Source organism: Sminthopsis crassicaudata, chromosome 1, assembly GCF_048593235.1.
Source record: "Sminthopsis crassicaudata isolate SCR6 chromosome 1, ASM4859323v1, whole genome shotgun sequence".
Lineage (NCBI taxonomy): Eukaryota > Metazoa > Chordata > Mammalia > Dasyuromorphia > Dasyuridae > Sminthopsis > Sminthopsis crassicaudata.
In genome coordinates, this window is record NC_133617.1 from 432,018,377 (window position 1) to 432,039,050 (window position 20,674).

At 39.1% G+C, this 20,674-nt stretch overlaps 2 long non-coding RNA genes across 2 annotated transcripts; both read right to left on the reverse strand.

The window, feature by feature from the left end:
- Window positions 1-953: 953 nt before the first annotated feature.
- Window positions 954-8,218, reverse strand: LOC141550177 (uncharacterized). The gene is made up of 6 exons (XR_012484532.1): window positions 7,891-8,218; window positions 7,364-7,759; window positions 5,652-5,847; window positions 5,287-5,533; window positions 1,899-2,339; window positions 954-1,240 (listed from the first exon to the last, which is right to left on the reverse strand). It is a non-coding gene; the product is annotated as an uncharacterized LOC141550177 (long non-coding RNA).
- Window positions 8,219-13,292: 5,074 nt separating this feature from the next.
- On the reverse strand, window positions 13,293-14,147 carry LOC141550178 (uncharacterized). The gene is made up of 2 exons (XR_012484533.1): window positions 13,749-14,147; window positions 13,293-13,525 (listed from the first exon to the last, which is right to left on the reverse strand). It is a non-coding gene; the product is annotated as an uncharacterized LOC141550178 (long non-coding RNA).
- Window positions 14,148-20,674: the final 6,527 nt, after the last annotated feature.

Sequence of the window (20,674 nt, forward strand, 5' to 3'; positions counted from 1 at the left end):
TTGTTCACAACTCTATCAACAAATGCATTGGTATCCTAATTTTCCCACATCCCCTCCAACATTCATCATTATTTTTTTCTGTCATCTTAGTCAATCTGACAGGTGCTGATAATTTTTAAAAATATTTCTGGCCAACATTTAAAATGTTGGCCATTTCACAATAGGGACCATATGATTTAAGAAGTTTACTCTTAAAAATTTTAAGTCAAATATGGAAATGTTTCACATGATTAAACATGTATACCCTATCCTAAGGATTGCTTATCTGAGGGAGATTACATTTCTAAACATTCATTATGAAATTTCATAAAATACTATAAATCATCATGTTATTATGTAACATTAATTTACAAAAATATGCCATCACAAAATATTTTATAAATATTATAAAATTACAAATACAAATTGTTGATTATTGTATCCCAATTATCTAATTTAAATATTATTTTATAAGTAGACATTATATATATATTGCATCATAATTATTATAAATATTTATATTTTTAAAATTAGATACACTGAATCATATAGAAGAATCTTTTTACATATTGATACTCAGAAAAACCACACATTAATATTACCCTATGTTTCATTTTTTTTTATTACCCCATTTACATTTTAATCTGGTTCAGGTCACATTCAGGTAGTATATAATTTGTGTTTAATATAAAACCTGTGGAAAGCACTATTAACATTACTTATGTTCTATTTTTCTTTTATTACCTAATTTATATAATTTGTGTCTAATATAAAACATATAAATAGGGTAATATGACATAAATCTAGAAAGAATAAAATACATCAAAAACTCCCTCTAGCTTGATGGATAATGGGTTATTTAAGGATTAGATTTGCTATCAATTTTTTAATACCTGTCAAATTCAGATTTTTGCTTTTCTATTTCTGGCCCCTCTTTTTGAAAGGAGAAAAAATCCCACAAAGATCCCAAAGAATGAACCCCCAAACAAAATGGTGATTTTATTAGTTTCACAACAGGTGACCTTTATTATCTTGGGGAATGAAGTGAAATGCCAGAGTCATGGGAGGCGCTAGCCTTCCATTTTCCATTTTCTTTTTAAGATGTTGTGTAGAAATCACCATTGACATGTGTTCCTGTAAAAGTTTTTCTTCCTTCCTAGCTTTCAAGTTGTTCTTCTCCTTCTCATCAGTTTTGAAGCCATGGCACAGGAACAGCCCCCCAGGGGTAAGGGGGTAGGGAGATATCATTTTCGTCTCCTCCCTGACCAGACACAGAAAAACAAGGTCATAATGGACTATGAGGAGGAGGGAAGAGGGAGGAACAGGTTATTAGAATATTCCTTATTCCAAAAGGAGGGAGTGAGATGGAATCCAAAGCAGGTCCAAATATTATCTCTATGCTCCCATCTCTTCCCTTTTGTTTGGCTAACTATAAATGATTTAAGATTGGGATAGGCTAAATTTATTGAAAAATTCTCAATCCTCAAATCCTCAAAATCCTCAAATCTTGAAAAGGCATAAGACAGACAGATGAGAATAGTTGGAAAGGAGAGGGGAGAGGAGGGAAAGGGAGGCAGGGTGGAAGGAGAAAGGGAGGGAAAGAGGGAGAGGGGAATGGAAGGAAGGAAGGAGGAAAAAGGAAGGAAAGAAGGAGGGAGGCAGGGAGAGGGAAGGAGGGAAGGGAAGAGAAGAGAAGAAGGGAGAGAAGAGAAAGGAGGGGAGGGAGGGAAGAGAAGGGAAGAGAAGGGAAGGAGGGAAGAGAAAGGAAGAGAAGGGAGGAAGGGAGGAAAGAGAAGAAGGGAGAGAAGGGAAAGGAGGGGAGGGAAGGGAAGAGAAAAGAAGGGAGAGAAGGGAAAGGAGGGGAGGGAAGGAAGAGAAGAGAAGGGAGGGGAGATGAGGGGCTAAGCCCCTTCGAGTACCTGCTCGTTTCTTCCTTCCATATGCTGGCCGGCTGCCTTTCTTGGCCTTCCTTTTGGTTAGCCCCGTTGCCTTCCTTCTTTCTAGGGCAACTGTTGGAGTCATGGGAGTTAAAGTGGGAGTGAGTGTGGGGATGGGCTCGGGATGAGGAGTGATGGAAGTGTGCTGTCCTGGTTTGGTGCCTGGGTGGACTAGGGCTTGGACTGGCGCTTTGACTGTGGCTCCTGCTGCGGCTCCGGCTGGGACTCTGGCTCCAGCTCCGGCTCGGGGCTGCTGCGGCTGCGGCTCTGGCTTGGACTCTCTTCTCTAGAGGACTTGTTTCGGTTCTGGCCCGAGCAGCAAGGAGCGCCTGCATCTTTGGTGCCCACGAACACGCGTGGAGGTCAAAGGCCGCCTACTCCTCTTCCGTCTGGTCTGGCTTTACAGAGTGAGGTGTACAGACCCTGAGTTATATAGTTGGGGGCCATTATTAGTCAAGACAGAGGACTGGATTGTGATGTCAGTGGGAAGGTGGAGGTGGGGGAAGCAGGCAGCTGGAGAAATGGGGGAGAGCCAGCAGAGGCTGAGGGAGCAGAGGGGAGGAAAAGGGGGGCACTGAGAGGGAGGGAATAATGAGCATTAAGTACCCTCGTTTTTGGGGGGCTGCTTTCCCCAAGGGTTGTGATTCCTAAACAAGTAAAGGACTAGGTTGTAGAGGGCTCCTTTGTACAGGCCCTGAGCTCAAAGCAGCAAAAGTATATTAAGGGCTTGCTTTTAGTGAGTCAACTTTCCCCCTCAGTGTTCTGCATTCTGGGCCTGCCGTCACTATCTCTGGTACAAGAAAAACAAACACATGCATGTTACATATATTTTCACTTGGGGATAACATGACTTAGTTCTCTTTTTTCCTCTTCATGAGAAAGACCAGGCCCTTCTGCCATTGTTCTTCCTCTCTTCCCTCCTTCTCTCTCTCCAGCCTTCAATAATATTCCAAGTTTGACAGGACAAAAGGAAGACCATTGAGTGTATTCTCTCTTCCTCACCATGATTGCTTGATTGAGACACAGGAGTCAACCAACCAATGTCTTCTGGTGAAATGTAGCTGGCTAGATCCAGAGAGTGAGGCAAGTTTGAAGGCAGGCATTCCCTAATGAGGAATGTAGCCCCAAAGAAAGCTCCAAATTTTAGATTAAGACTTTGGAATGATAGCTGCCTCAATTTACTTTGTATAAAAGTGCTCCTTAAAGAAAGAATAATCTAAACAGATTGAGGAATGACTAGATCATGTCAATCTAATGAAAAATGACAATAAAAATGACCCAAAAAATGAAAATATGGAGAGCTATCAGGCTATTGGGCCTGCTGCTGCCTCTGAAGGTTCTTGCCATCTCTAACACTTTCTCTGCCTCACTGAAATCCTGACCTCCTACCTAAATTATCTCTGAGCCTTGTCATCCCTAGAGCATTTGGGCCTTCCCATTTGATTTTGTGGTAGAATGTGAGCTCTCAGACTATAGACTGCCTTCTCAGCTTTCTGATCTATGGCCAATCTCGCTTTAACCTCTTTCTTGAGAGTCTTAATTTCTTATCAAATAAGTACTAGATCATTTTTGACTCTAAGCTCTCTGGTACAACTCCTAGTCTCTTATGTGCCTCAGTTTCCCCATCATTAAAATAGAATGATCTTTGTTCTCTCTTTAACACAATTTTATGCAATCCTTTTTTTAGACAAAAATATATGAGTAATTCTTATTTGGTTGTGGAAGGTAGAAACAGTGTTTGAGTAGGCTTTAAAGAGTAGTAGAGGAGTTAAGGGCAGGAGGGTAGAATGCCAGATCTGGAATAATCAGAAAGACCTAAATTCATCCAGCCTCAGGATACTTACCAGTTGTGTGACTCCTCCAAGGCAAGTCACTTAATCCTGTTTGCCTCAATTTTCTTATTTATAAAATGAGGTGGAGAAGGACATAGCAAACCACCCCCCAGTATCTTTGCCAAGAAAACCCCAAATGGGATCACAAAGAGTTGGAAATGACTACTAACAATAATAAAACTAAAGTTTAGCAGGGTCTAACCCTTATCTCTCCCAGACCCTCCCTCTCCATCCCCCTCACTTTTCTCTCTCTACATTCTCTGACCACCAGGGCACACACCAGGAGCTTGCCTACAAAAAGGAGAATTAGTATTGTCAAAAACTCATTTCTATTCGATTCATTTACAATCAGAATAAAGGGGGGGAGACAGGGGTTAGGGAAATCTGAGTCAGATAAGATCCAGAAAGGAGAAAGCATTAAACAATGAATGGATTGAGTTCTTCCTGTGGGGAAAAGGGGAATCTCCTTGAGCAGTTTTTAAAAAGTGGGAGTGATGGGGGTCTTAGTTGTCCATACACATACAATACCTATGTATATTCTTTCTCTCTCTCTCTCTCTCTCTCTCTCTCTCTCTCTCTCTCTCTCTCTCTCTCTCTCTCTCTCTCTCTCTCTCTCTCTCTCAAAAAAAGGCCTGACCTCTGCAATCTCATCAGGTGTGTCTTAATGTCTTCTTGACCTGCTCATTTCTGACCCCCCACGTCCCTAAGGACCTCTCTAACCAGGCGGAGAAGTAGGACCAGAGGGGTGAGAAATGGAATTCCTTGGAGAAGCCTTTTTATTGTGTTTTTTTTTTTCCAGAATGGGGTTCTTCTTGGTTCTTGCATTACAAATCCATTCTTTCTTTCTCTTCAGTGGCTCTGGTGGTCAGTCAGATTATGGCTGAGAAAAGTGGGCTGCTGCTGTCTATACTTTTGGGGAGGAGGTCTGTTCTTCCTTTTTGATAGAACAACATTCCTTTGGGGAGCACTCCTCCTCCATCAGAAGAAGCTTTCCTTGGAGTTTTGGAAGCTCTTCTTCCCTCTCTCCCTCTTCCCGATGACAAAGAGAAGTTGTCCTCAGTGACACAGGCCAACCACCTTTTCAGGGACTCATATTTCTGCCCCTGCACCCCTAACTTGGTACAGCTGGAGCCCATCACTTCCAGCTAAGCCACTTCACCTCAACCTCTTCCAAGGATGACTCTTTCTTGATTTTTCCCTGAAGGTGGAGCCAGGAATGGGGGTGGGTGGGGAGGGGAGGGAAAGCAATAGGTGTTGAGGGAGGGGCATGAAAAGCGCATCACAAAGCAAATTGGTCAGCTTGCCCCCCTCTCACTACTCCCAGGCCCCTTTCACTTTTTAAGGTCAGACTGTGGAATCAATCTGCCCTACTTTCTTTTGTCTACTCAGTAGATCAACCTCTTCTTCTCAATCCAACAAAAGGAAAAACCCTAAATTTAGGCATGAAACAATAGAAAGGAAATCAACCCATCCAGTCTCATTCTCCACAAACAAACCACCACATTTGTCATATGATAAAGCCACCAATAAAATCTTACTCTGATGTCTCATCATGGTGTATGATGCATGAACCCCTCCCTCTGTTTTCTGAAAGAGGATGATTCCAGTCTAAAATGAAAGAGATTGTTCAGGTCAGGAAGCTTTGGAGATAGGTTTTTGATGATTTCCATCTGATGCCTCAGAAGATGATGGCCCCATTAGGTTCAGGGAGCATCATCACCAAACTAGTACCTCTAATGATTACTAACCAAATTGGTACCTCTAATTATTGGATCCAGAGCAACTCTGTAAGAGAAAATACATTGAAATAACCCTACATATTTGGGAAGTTGCAGAAGTTCCCACGCATACTACCGAAGAAATGTGAGTTCTTTTTAGGCTTGTATTATGGGGCCCACCTTACCTTGCTCTTAGCTAATCTTAGTAAAGCTTGAAGAATTGGAGGAGATACAAAAATAAAGCACCATTCTCCACTTCCTTGGATAGGGAGCTCTGGATACAAATGTTTTTGCCGGTATTGTCTCCAACAACATGACTGTGGATTGTTTTCTTTCTCTGGTCCTTTTCTCCCAATTGTACAAGGGGAGGAGAAGGAGTATCTAGCCAAAGCAGAACAAGAAATGACATCCCCAAGGAAGACGGTTGTTGGAGAAAAGAGGGTATTGGCTGGTAAATCAATCATCAAACTCTCCAAACACAAAACAAAATTAAAAAAATAAAACAAAAACAATCCCAATATACTTTGTAAATTTAATCTGTGTTGTTCACATTTATATTCTCCATCACTTTTCTTAAATCTAAGATAATCAACTCCCTTCCCCAAAGCCTAGATTTTTAGCTATTTTCTGGTTTCCAAGGTATAAAAAAGGCTCAAGTTGAAAATTTGTGAGGGAGTAGTAATTCAAAGCAACACAAAAAGGATGTGATTTTTTTTTTAATCTCTGATATTTTAAACCCCAATCCTATAATACACTTCAGCTTTTAAGGCTCAATGAAACATTTTGGAAAACTTTGAAACCTCTATATTAAAATGTGAATCATAATTGAAACCTCAATATTTAAATGTAAATTAATCATAATCATTGATAAGGGAGAGGAGAAAACCAGGAAAAACTTTTCAGTTCATTACACAACTCCCTCATTTTTACAGATAAGGAAATTTAAAAGCCCACTAAAAGTTAGTTGGTCATATTGAATCAACTTCATTTCAACAATGGTTGGAACTTGAGTCAGGAAAACCTAATTTGATTAAATCTAGTCTCAGATACTTATTGGCTAAATTGACCCTGAAACAAGTCTTAATCTCTGCCTTCCTCAATTTCCTCATCTGCAAAATGGAGATAAACAGCACTTACCTCCTCCCAGAGTTAGTGTGAGGATCAAATGAAATTATAATTGCTAAGCACTTAAGCACAGTGCCGGACACATAGTGTGCTATATGAGTATGTTATTAAGTATCAGAGGCAATTTGAACCAAGGTCCTGTGATTCTAGAACCCATGGTACTTCACAGTGCTTTTCATTATATTAAGAACAAAAGGTATTTTTTGGTGTTCTCTTTCCACTACCCCAGGTGCATGATACATTTAGGGAAATAGGGTAGTGTCATGACCAGTTTGTAAGACAGTTTGGGATCCACAAACCTGGACCTGGACATAGTAAAAATAATGTTTTTTCTCTGAAATTCTTTGTGGGATATATGGGAAAGAGGAATCCTGGGAGTTAAAGATAATTGTCTTGAACATAGAATTTTTTTTTTTTTTTTCAGGAGGGTGAGGTGGGGTGGGAGGGAGGGTGGTCTGCCTTTAACACACATTGATCCTTGGTTAATTTCTTGAAGATCAGAGGTAACTTTTTTCAGCTAAAAATGTCCATTGATTTTCCAGCTCTTCTTTTCAAAGAGACTTGAAAGCTGAACTCTAGAATCTTTAGGATTTGGTATTGTCATTTCCTTAGCCTGGAGCAGGATTCCAATTAAAGTATAAGAACAAATGTAAAGGCTGTTTTTGTCCCTGCAACATCACACCAGATTACCCTTGAAGGGCGGCTTCTAACTACTCTTCTACCCCCCTCCCCACTTTTTAAAACTCCTCTTCCTAGGAGAAATATGACCCACCAACTGTCCATCCAAGGTGTCCATGCACAAGCATGCACGAGCAAGTCTTCTTAGGTGCAAGAAAGTGGATCTGACAACGAGTAATTTTCAGGATTTATTGACAGGTGGCAGTCATTTGACTATTTGGATCCATTAGTTTCTCTCAGACCGCAAACACTGACTGGGAATCTTGGTTTTTTCTTTTGGTGTGTACCGGATCCATCAGCTTCTCTCAGACCTCAGACACTTGAGTGGGAATCTTGGTTTTTTTCTTTTGGTGTGTACTGAACAACTTTGAAGGGGATTGGAGATCTTTTTTTTGCTTTTAAACTCCCAGGTAGGAACAGCTCTATTGACGTGGTGAGTTTCTCTTCTATCTTCTCCTCCTCCTTCTATCAGACAGTCTTCTATATCCTCCTAAGCAAAACACACACAGTAGAGCTCAGTAAGGAACTTTGGGCGCCCCAAGCCTGGCTTCTAAATTATTTAGTTATCTGGGGATTGAATAGACTTTTTGATTGAGTATTGGAAATTAATGGACACTCTACCTCTCCTCCCTCTCTTTCTCCCATAGTAATGGACCTTTCTCCCAAAGAAGTGGACCCTTTTCCTCCCATAGAATGGTTCCCTTCTCCTCCCATTCATCTGGGCCCTTCTCCTCCCATAGAATTGGGTCCTTCTCGGAAGTTGTGGGCTCCTGGTTCTCCAAGGACTGATGGAGTGGTTCTGGCTCGGACTTGGACTCCTGCTAAATCTTTGTCGTGCCATCTCTTGCTTTTTGAATTTCTCTTTTGCTGCTTGCTGTTGTTTTGGGGTTGAGTTGAAACTGCCCACCTGTTGTTCCTGGTGGTAATTTAGTTTTGTCCTAGGGGGATTTTCCCAAGCAGATATATAAAAGGGGTTTGTCCACTGTGACCCGTTAGGGTGGGCCATCTCTTCCTAGCACTGTGACTACACAGTCCTTTCCCAAGTGATGAGCTCATATGCTTACTCACTCAAGGTTTGGGGGGGTAGGGTAGAGAAGAGGTTCCTATAAGTCAGTAGAAAAAAATGAAATACTTTTAAGACTTCTTTGCCTTAGAATCATAGCATTGGAACCCAAGGGGACCTCAGAAGACCATCTACAGCTCAACTTACCCATTTAAAATATATTTTATTGATGTCTTGATATTTTTAGTATCAACTATACATAATATATATCAAACAATATTTTTATATATACATCCATCCATATATATATATGCATCCATACCTACATACACAATATAGATATATATCTATATATCTATGTAGGTTTACTAGTTTGTGCAGTGGATAGAGCTGAAATCAGGAGATTTCAAATTTGACCTCAGACATTTTACTACCTGAATGATCTTGGAGCAAGTTTCTTAACCCTGTTTGCCTCAGTTTCCTCAGAGAAATGGCAAACCACTCTAATATCTTTGTCAAAAAAAACCTCACATGAAGTCATAAAGGAATCAGGACTGAAACCGAGCAACAAAATTAAATATGTTATGTATAAATGTAATAAAATATAAAATATATATATGGAAGGGTATGTGCTTTTTAGAGAGATGGATTCCCTTATAGCAACAAAAAAGGTTTTAAAGAATTGAGCAAAATAAAACAAAATCAAGTTGAGATAAATAGAGAAGCTCTTAGCCATACCCCCCAATAAAAAGAAAGGAATGAGAGTGGGAGAGGGGGGAAGGGGACAAGATTAATCTTTATAATTTCAGACTATTTTCCTTAATTTCTTTTAATTGCACATATTTAACTTGTATCAGATTGCTTGCTATCTTGGGGAGGGGAGAAGGGAGGAAAGGCAGACAAATTTGGAATACAAGGTTTTGCAAAGGTGAATGTTGAAAACTAAGCTATCTTTGCATGTATTTGGAAAATAAAAATTAAATATGTGAGACAAAGACAGACAAATAAAGACAGAGAGACAGAGACAGAGAACCTGGAAAAATTATTTTTAAAATTTCTTTTGACTTGAACAAAATGAAAAGTCACTGTTAAGTTAGGGTGGAGTAGGTAATTTGAGATTTTTTTCTTGGTCCAAAGCTGGGTTATACACCCAGCTATTAGCTCTGGACCAAAAAAAAAATTATCAAATTATCTCCTTTCTCCTTCCCCACTTACACCCAAACTACCTGCCCTCTGCTTGGGGACTGAGGAAGTCCCTAAGGGAATAGTGAACATTTTTCTTCCCAACTCTTTCTGCCCTTCTTTCTTAAAGCACGGTTGAATATCCATAAGTAAGCATCCAAAGCTGAGTCTGAGGTAGAAAGTGAAGCCCCTGCCAAGCCAAGTGGCTTGCCACCTCAGCCTAGCAAGCAAGCAGGTACACTAACACCATACAACCTACTGAGGTGGCCAGCCTGCGTCCAAGCTAGCGTTAACAAACTAAGAACTAGCTCCAAAGTGAGGAAGACCTGAATTCAGAATCCCAAGAGATACACTGTGTGATCCCAAAACAGCTACTTAATCCCAATGCCCCAGGGCAACTTCTCAGACCTATTAATAAGAAAATTAGGTGCCAATGTACAAGGTAGAACAAGTTTTCCTCACTGGTCCAGTAAATAAATTCTAGATCACTGATAAAACATTATCTCGGCTAGGCTTGGCTCACAGATCAGCACTCTCCAAAGTTGCTGTTAATCTCTCTTGTGTATCTAGCAACCCCCTCATCAAAAACTTTATATGAGCTTGTGGTTTATCCTTCTAAGAGATGTAATGTGGTTCACGCATTTTCTTGGCTTAGAGTGAATTACAAAGGACAGAACTTGAAGTCTTGATTTGATTCATCTCTCAACTAATTTCTTGGGCTCATCAAACCATCTGGGATTCATCAATCATAGATCGAAGGCGACTCTGGAAGAGAAGAGGGTATCTGGGCTCAAACACATGAGAAGCAGGGCAGATTAAGTTGCCCTCACACAAGTATTAAGCTTCACCGGTTTTGGACACCTGGACTTGCCAGAGCAAATACTCACTCTTATAATTATTATCACCCTGGATTTAATTTAATTCGATTCAATTAAATTCAATCCAATGTATGTGTATTAAGCAAATTCAATGTCTGTTTCCCTCCTCAATCCCTGTGTGATCTACAAAGACACAAAACAGCCCTTGTTCCTCAAGGAGTTTACAATCAAGAATGTTGTAGTGTAATTAAATACTTGGGCCCTTCTTACTTCCAGATGATCATGAAAATTATATACAGTCAAATGCCTTCCCTATAAGAGAGACTCCCTCCACCCCCTGCCCCATTGTGGGTTTTGTTATGTTTCTCAGGTCAGTATAAGAAATTAAATGGGAATTTTGAGGAAGCTAAAGATGGCATGTGAAAGGGCCAGCAGATGATACAGGAAAAATATATGTATAGCATTGTAATACACCCCAATAATTCTCTGATACAAAGGGAGGGGGGCCAAAAATCTTATATGGATTTTCCAGCTCACAGGGGTACCATGCCTCTAATTTCCTCCAAATTCAAGTTAATCGAAGGGATTAACTGTATAATCCCACTGGGTTATTCCCATGGAGCCTTCTCTCTTTAAAGTAGTCAAGTTATAATTCTGGAATACATACATACATACACACACACACACATACATATACACAGACAAGTGTATTTTTTGAGACAAGTTAATGAGATATAAATTATGTTTTTTCCATGAGGTTATGTTTTTTTTTTCATCTTCCAAGATCAAATTGCTATAAAGAAAAGGAATTCCTGGATCCTCATTAACCCCTATTGTTGTTATCCTCTGATACCCCTATACCTTTACACTGTATAATAAAGTGTCAATAAAAATTAGCATTATGTGCCCACCAGTAATTGCCAATCACTGAGGGCAATAGAGACCATTGTCCTCCCTTCCCTGCCTTCAAAGAGAGAGGGAAGAGAAGAAGGGAAAGGAAAGGGGGGAAGACAAGAGGGAAAAGGAAGGGGAGAATTTTGAGAAAGGAGGAGAGAAGAGGGGGAAAGGACAAAGGGGGGGAAAGGGGAAAGGAGAGAAGGGGGAGAGAAGAGGAAAAGGGAGAGGAGAGGGGAAATGAGAAGGGGGAGAAGAGGGGGGAAAGGAGAAAGGAGAGAAGAGGGAAAAGGAAGAGGGGAAAGGAGAGAAGGGGGAGAGAAGAGGAAAAGGGAGAGGAGAGGGGACAAAATGTATATAGAAAATAAAGCAAAAATTTAGAAAAAGGCATCACTTACTGGGTATACCAACTTATATGGTATACCATATATACTTATATGGGTATACCAAGTGGCCTTGCATCAATGTCCATTGTAAAAATCTGGTTAATGTTTAATATAATCCAAAAGGAGACCATAAAAAGATTATAAATCTAACTAAGTACTGGCCATGGTTCCAGCAAATCATAACATTATCTTGATTTGTAGGAAAATAAAATCCAACAAAACCCAGTTGAATTGGTCCTTGCTTACCTTAGACCTTCATTTGGAACTCAGGCAATGTTTTTGGGTTTTGTTTCCCATTCTAAAATATACATATTTAAAAATTAAACCTATAAAACACATTTAAAGATGTTGTGAGACAGACATTGTGTTGCACTTGTGAAGCATACAATCATGACATATTTGTTGCTGTCCAGTTTCACACACAGTCTGATTATCTCTTCAAAAATCTGATCAAATAAAATTAGCCTTTTTATATCACTTGGATGGGAGGGGGAATTGGGCAAATTTCTTCCCTTACTCTTTATTGTCAGGACATTCTCCAATTTGGTTTCTAATTAGATGCCTACCTAAATGTAACAGAACAATCTAAGGTATGTTAGCATCATTAACCTGAAACTGAGGTTTAAGGGAGGCAATTTCTGAAGTAAATAATCTAACTTTCCCATTCATCTACTTTCTGTAAAGTTACTATTTGTCCTGTATAATAGCTTGCTTATTGTATATATTTGTTTGCATGTTTGTCTTCTCCATCAACATTTTGTAAGCTCCTTGATGGAAAGAAAAGATGTCTTTTACGTTTTTGTATCCCCAGCAATACATTTGGTATATAGTAGGAAAATATTGATTTCAAGAGATTTGGGCACTGGGAATTTAGGAAACTTTTTTTGTACTTCCTTCCCTTCCTTGGTCATCTCTTCCAAGTTATTTCTGAATCTTCTTTTGCAGGATCTTTTTCTCTCCTCCTTCTCTAATCCCCATTCTCTCTTTCCCCATTTCTTTCCCCCCCTCCGCATCCTTTTCCCATATCCCCCCTTCCCTACCTCTTTCCTCTCTTTCCTTTTCCCTTCCTCTCCTCTCTCCCTTCTCCTTTCCCTTTCTCTTCCTCTTTCTTCCCCCTTTTCTCTTCTCCCCTTTTCCCTCTTCTTTCCCCCTCCTTTTCCCCTTTCTCTCCTTCCCCCTTTTCCCCCCCTTTCCCCACCCTCCTTTTCCCTTTCCCCTTCTCTCCTTCCCCACTTTCCCCAACCTCTCCCCTCATTTTCCATCTTTCCCCACCCTCTCCCCCCTTATCCTTTCCCCTCTCTCTTCTCCCCCTTCTCTTTTCCCCTCTCCCTTCTCATTTCCCTTCTCCCATTTCCTCTTCTCCTTTCCCCTCTTCCTTTCCCCTCTTCCTTTTCCCTCTTCTCTCCTTTCTCCTTTTCCCCCTCTTCTCCCCCCTTCTCATTTCCCCTCTCCTCTCCCTTTTCCTCTTCTCTCCCCTTCTCTCCTTTCCCCTTTCCCCCCTTTGTCCTTTCCCCCTCTTCTCCTTTCTCAAAGTTCTCCCCTTCCTTTTCCCTCTTGTCTTCCCCCCTTTCCTTTCCCCTCTTCTCTTCCCTCTCCTTTCCCCTTATCTCCTTCCTCTCCCTCTGTCCTTTCCCCTCTCTTCTCCCTCTTTCCCCTTCTCACCTCTCCCCATCCCATGAGCCAAAGAAATTAAATGGAAGGCCGTGAACCAAGGAAATTAAACAGTAGAACTAAAAAGACTGAATTTTCAGAATTTATTGACAGGTGGCATTGTTCAGTAGCAGGCTCCTGTTGTCTTGGCGGCAGTCACCATAGGTGTGCATCTTGGTGGAAATGATTTTGCTGTTTCATGATGGTCAGAAGATCCAGATGAATTTGGTTAAATTCTCAAGCAGGAGTTCAGATGGAGTTTTGCTATTTGCTGTCTTAGTATCTTCTTCTTCCCCTGCGAGAATATCTCCTGCGAGAATACCCTGAGGAGGGATGACAGGGAAGTTTAAACAAAAAGAGAGAGATCATCATTCCCATAATTCTAAGACCCTTGGAACAACTCATCTCTCTGACACCATCTAGGTGCAGTGATTTTCACACCGCCCCCCACCATAATTTAAGACCTTAGGAACGTTTCCTCTCTATTAAGGGGTCTAGGAGCAGTAACTGCAAAACCACTATTACCTCTCCAGCCCAAACAATTACCTCTCCTTCTTCCTCTTCTCCTTCTCGAATGTCTCCGGCTTCTCCTGTATGTCCTCCTTCGATTATGGTGTCTGCTTCTTCTTCTCCTCCGGCGTCGGTATCTGCTCCTACTCCGGCTCCTGCTGTGTCGTCTATATCTTGCCATTTTTGACTGTGGTTGCGATTGAGGTCTTTTTGTTTATGTTTCACAGCAGTGGGAGCACCACTCTGGGGTTGAGCCAGCCAACCTGTGACCTGGTGGTAGGTGTGTGGGCTTGTGGGTCAGGGTGGACCCCTGTCTCTCTTATAGGCAACCGAAGGGCAACAGCCATTGTGATGCTTTCCAATGGCCTTGCCCTGATAGGCTGCTCATGAACAACATCCCTGACACATGACCATATAAGGACCCCGGTCTCTCTTATAGGCAACTGAGGGGCAACAGCCATTGTGATGCTTTTCAATGGCCTTGCCCTGATAGGCTGCTTATGGACATCATCCTTGACACATGCCCATATAAGGACTATTGATGGAAGATGGAGAGGGCCATGGTTCTGATGAGGTAATAATGCTTGTACCACTTATTTCCCACACTAGGTGGTTTTAATGAAAGCCCTTTTATTTGCTATGTCAATGTTAATGACTAATGTTTTCATCACCATCATCACAATATCAGACAGATCAATCAATTAAAAAGCATTTATTAAGCATCTTCTATGTGCCAGACACTATTAGGCACTAGAAATGAAAATACTAAGAAGGAAACAAGATCGTACTTTCAAAGAACCAGATGGAAGAGTAAATGAGATGACCTCAGTTGGATTGAACCTCTAGGACAGGTACTCTCTAAGAATGATCCCCTAAAGATACATCAGCTGGCTTCAGGGATCCAAAATTTAAATCCCACAGAAAAACATGGGCTTCTCAAAAATAGGAGAGGGAGATCTTTTCTGATACAGATTGGAAGCTGTATTAAAAAGAACAAAAATTAATGCTTTTTTTCTTTTTTTTAATAGTGTTTTATTTTTCTAATTACATGTAAAGATAGTTTTCAACATTTATTTTTGTAAAACTTTGTGTTCCAAGTTTTTCTCCCTCTCTGCCTTACCTCTCCCCTCCCCAAAATAGCAAGTAATCTAATATAGGTTAAATAAGTGCAGTTCTTTTAAATATATTTTTATAGTTGAAATTTTGTATAAGAAAAATTAGATCAAAAGGGGAAAAAACCACAAGAAAGGAAAAAAACAAGGCTTTTTTTTCAATGTGACTCTAATCCATGAGAGATAAAAAGATGTGGAAGAAATGAGGGAAAATTCACAATGCCTTGAATTTGATTATTTTCTTGTCTTTTTGAGTATAAGACTAAGGACCTCTGATAAAATTCTCTTTTTTAGAGCCTTCTACACACCTTATCTCACTGCTATAATCTATAAATCTAAAAAACTGTCATGCAGTCACAACCATGAAGATATTTTGGGTGGTATATAGAAATTGAAAGAGTCTCATATTAAACAATACTTAGCAGCATAGATTGATCATCATAGATTTAAAACTGGAAGGAATCTCAGAGACTATTCTAATCCCACCACTTCATTTTCCAGATAAAGAAACTGAGACCTAGGTAGGAAGGCAAGTGATTTCAAGATCACACAAGGCAGTTTCAGCAGTGCAATCTGAACCCAAGTTCTCTCCTCCCAAAGCCAGCTCTCCAATTGGCTATTCCATGAAAGCTTTCTTCAAGACTGTGATCATTCTTTACTCTTATCCACTTGTATATACCCTTCAATAATGAATGTAGTTTACAATCCATCCACATGTTCTCCTGTGCAACTCTCATCCATGATAAATTATCTGATAAATCTTCCATGAAGAGTCTCTCAACAATAGTTTCCTTCTGGATCTCTTGACATTGCTTGGATACCAATGGAGTGTATAGACTATACATTGAGTTAACCCTTGCTGTTACTTTATAATTGTAAATCAAAACATTTTATCAATAAAATCCTATTTTAAATGCACAAAGGAGTTTGCTCTTGAAATATGTCCTAGGGTGAATTCTTCTGTAAAGTGAAGTGTAATTATTAATTTATTGTAGAACCATTCAATGTTAGAGTCCAATTCATTTATTTGAAAAAGATGGAACATACGTATGAAGTGTGAAGCAGAACCAAGACACATTGTCATATATGTAGTGCTATATAGTTTATTTTTTAATTATTAAAAATAAAAGATTTATATAAAAATTAAAAACAAAATTTAAAAAATAGAAAAATAAAAGATAAAATAGAAAAAAGAAAAGGAAAAAAAATTGTCATATGCCCTTCAGAACATCAGGGAGGATTCAAAATATGTAACAATTTCCATTTCAAGAAAGCATATATAATAATGGAAGACATTATCTTCATGACTGAACATTTTTTCTTTGCTTCTTTGTAGGGTATTTTTTTTTGTCTCTGCTGTGCACTTTTTACTTTATTCTTTTTTCCCCTTTCATCCTTCTTCTCCCTACCTTCCCCAAGCAGGCTACAATTAAACACAGATATATACACACACATACACACATGCATCTAAAACAATATTAACATGACTGACAAGATTTATCTCTCATTTGAATCTTTAAGTTTGACTTTATTTGAGATCAGTGATTACTAGGCTTACATTTTCCCCCCAATTCTACTCTTGATCACTGTTTGTATACATCTCTTATTTACTATCCCTGCTTACTCTTTTACTTTAGTTGTACTCCTTAACTTACATTGCTATTACTTAACCTTCCCCCACTTATGGATCCCTCTCTTATCTTCTCCCTCCATTTTTCCATTTTCTCTCCATCTATCCCATTTCCATTAGTCCACATGCCTTATCCCACTCCTTTTAATCTAAATACCTTTCTGTACTCCTATAACCCTTTCCTCCCTCTTTATTTCTTTCTCATTAATCTACACACCTTATCTCACTGCTATAAATCTCTAGACCCTTCTATTACTCACCTATTCCTTCCCATGTTATTTCTTTATAAATATTGGAAAGTGCTTCACAGTTTACAAAGTATTATTCTCATTAGGGCCTCCCTACAATCCTATGAAATAGTTTGGGCAAATATTGCTATACACATTTTGCAGATGAAGAAACTAAGGCCCACAGAAGTTAAATGATCTACATGTCCAAGATCTTATAGCTAGCTAGTTAAGGTTTCCAGATTTCTTTTCATTATGAAGTTACCTTTTAGCACCAACTAGAAAAGCAGTTTCCTGTCCTCCCACTAGCTTCCTGCTTGAATATACTGATCAGCTGCTAACGGAGGTAATTTCCTCCATAATACTCTACTAAGAATGATTCGGGTTCCTTCAACTTTTATAAACATAGATAAGTTTTGTTGGTGACTAATAAACCATCTTTACACCTAGGGGGAATGTAAGGAAGAAGAATTGTTATCCCCACTTTCTCTTCCTCATCCCCTGGGTATAGGATGAAGATCCAGGGACCAGCAAACCATATAGGGAGAAATATCCATCAACCACTGATGAATATGGTAGTTATCCATTTCATTCCAAAGACAGCCCAGGGAGTGATTTCAAAGCAGCCTTGGGTTGATGGTAAAGAGCAAAACCTCAGCCCATGGGAAGGAGTTATCTGAACTTTGGCAGAAGATGGAAGAAAGAAAAGAATCTGCATTCACCCCTTCTAAGATTCTGTCCAGATAGCCTTTACAGGTTATGCCTGCTGTGGACTTATTTTTGGAAAATATGCTTAATTTGATCCCATCAAGATAGAAAACTAGTCCCAGTACATTATGAAAGGAAGCATTCTCTAAACAATAAAGTGAACCTCTTCATTTTACAACTAGGAAAATCCAGTTTTAGAGCTATAATTTGAATGTCAGAGTCAGAATTTGAGCCTGAATTAAAGAATTATAGAATAACAAAATCTCCAAACTTCAAGGGATCTCGGAGGTCATTACTATGCTATTATTTAACCTTCCTTCACCTATTTATCCCTCCCTTATCTTCTCCCCCCACTCCTTCCCTCTCCATCTATCCCATTCCCATTAGTCTACACATTTTACTTCTTTTAATCTAAACACCCTTCTGTACTTTACCTTATCCTATATTACCTTTTCCCTCCCTCTTTATCCCTTTTTAATTAATCTACATATCTTACTTCATTGCTATAAAAAAATGTTCCCTGTACCTGACCAAGAATACCCTTTATGACATCCTACACAAATAGAACACCTAGTCTCTGCTTGAAGAACTACAGAAAAGGAGAAACCAAATCCCTCTTGAGGTAGCCCTTCTGGAAAGACTAAAAATGAAAGACTTGTAATAGCTAAGATTGTTTGAAAGTCAGCCTACTTATATAGTTTTCCCCTAGGGATTCCCTGATCAGCCCTTTGGGATCCAGCAGGGCATAATCTCTTTCCCTGGTAATAACTTTTCAAACTCTTTAAGGCAACTATAATTTCTTCTCTAAATCTTCTTTATGTTGCATATATCCCCAGTTCCTTGAGTCAATCTTGGTATGACATCCTATTTCACCATTTTAAAGTGGCACCATGTGCCTAAAGTATTCCTTCCTTTAAATCCTGTGTTCCTTTCACTACAATGCTGCCCCTCAACCATTTCTGTTCTGAAATATTGTAGGATATTCCCAAATCAAGCCTTAAAGAGCCCTCCTAGGTGCCATAGTTTCCAGTCTCAATGTGCCAATTTTAAGAACAAAGATACAGAGGAGGTTAGACTACTCAGGCAAAGAGAAAAGAAAGAGGATCAAATCAACCTTTTGAATTCACTTTTCCCCCCAATTAACCAATATTGATTTTCTCCTCTTCCCCACCAAGAAAAAGAAAGAAAATTAAACTGAATAAGGCATTGTATTTATTTTTAATTTTTAAAAATAATAGCTTTTTATTTTCAAAATATATATGCAAAAATAGTTTTCAACACTCACCCTTGCAAAACCTTGTACTCCAAATTTTTCTCCCTCCCTTCTCCTAGACAACAAGTTATCCAATATAGATTAGACATATGCAATTCTTTTATACATATTTCCACATTTCTCATGTTGCACAAGAAAAATCAGATCACAAAAGGAAAAAATGTGAAAGAAAAAAAAAGGCAAGAAAGCAAGCAATAAAAATTTTTTAAAAATGAAAGGACTATGTTGTAATCCACATTCAATTCCCATAGTCTTCTTTCTGGATGCAGATGGCTCTCTCCAAGAGGTTATATTTGGAATTAAAGACCTCATAGCATTCAGATATGGAAGGGACTGTGTGATACAACCTCCTAATTTTACATTGATTCATTCAATAAACAATTATTAACCCCCTACTATGTGATCTGAATATATCTAAATGTGTACAATATATTCTTTGCTGTCAAGAGGCTTACATTCAAATGAGGGTACCAAACTACTAATTTATAAGGGAGAATGAGATTTCATTGTACTGGAGTAAAAGATGAAGATGTGCTGGAATTGAATGATGAATTGATTGAGAGAGATCCCAGCAAAGTGTTGTAAGAAATATGAAAATTCATTTTTACCTGGGTTAACTGTGTGTGTCTGGATTGGGCTTTATAGAGGAGGTGAGTCCAGAGTAGGATCTTGAAAAAAGGCAAGAAGGGACTTCAATGCTTAGCACAGTTCCTGGCACATGGTAAGTGCTTAATAAATATTTATTGGCTAATTGACTTTCATAGAGAGAGAGAGAGTTCATTAAAGATTTTGGAGAGGCCATGAGCCAAAACATGGAAAGGCAAAGAGAGTCAGGGAATAGTCCAGTTTAAACAGGATTCGTATAAAAACTTAAAGTATTTATTATTTTTTACTAGTACGCAGGATAGACAAACAATATTAGGAGCTTTGAGTGCCTGGATCAGTTTATTCTTTATTTGATATGCAGTGTTGTCTAGTCATTTCAATCTTGTCTGACTTTTCACGACCTCATTTGGGTTTTCTCAGCAAAGATAATGGAATGATTTTATCACTTCCTTCTCTAGCTCATTTCATAGATGAGGAAATTGAGGCAAATAGGATTAAGTGACTTTACCAGGTTCACACAGCTAGGATGTCTGTAGCCAAACAGGTTTTTAACTCCAGGTCTGGTACTTTATCCACTGCACCATCTAGTTGCCCTTGTGAAATACCGTAGAAAGTTACTAAAGAAAGATTTTTGAGTGGAGAAGTGATAGGACCAAAATGTAGGATACTTATTTCTGCAAGGATGTAAAAGATGATTTGGAAGGAATATAAGCTGGAGAAAGGAAGTCCAGCCCATTAACAACTATACAAAGGGGGGTGGGGGGAAAGCCTGGATTAAAACCATTTTAATGAAGAGAAGTGAGCTGGATGTGGGAAATATGGTAAAGATAGAAATAACAGTGGGGCATATGATATGATAATAATGCTCTTAGTTTGGCAGCTCGTTCAAGTTTCATACCCCTTTCATATACCCATTCCCCCACAAATCTAGGAAGAAAAAAGGTTGAATGAGTCCCAATCCAGCATGATCCCATTTTCCTTCAGCTTCTTTCTCAAAGCATTAAGAAACTTATTACATTGTGTCTCAGGAACTACATTTGTTGTCTTCTACTCCCTAAGGTCCTTAACAATGACTAAAAGGTGGTAAAAACATCTTTATTAGGACAGTGGAACAGGGATAAATATTTAGGAGTTGTCATCCTGAGCCAAAAAGGGAGGCAGAAGTTTTGCATCTGTAAGATTGATTATAACCATGTAGAATGTAAGTTCCTTGAGGGCAGATATTTTCATTTTTATTTTTGTATCTATAGTGCCTGGAAAACATAGGAAGTGCTTAGAAAATGTCGATTGAGACTTGGCCCTGAAAAAGAAATGAGAAAATAACTCTTCCCTCCATTTTTCTTTCTCTCCTTTTCACAAATGGGAGATTCATGGTTGTGGAATAAGACATAAGCTGTCAGATTCAA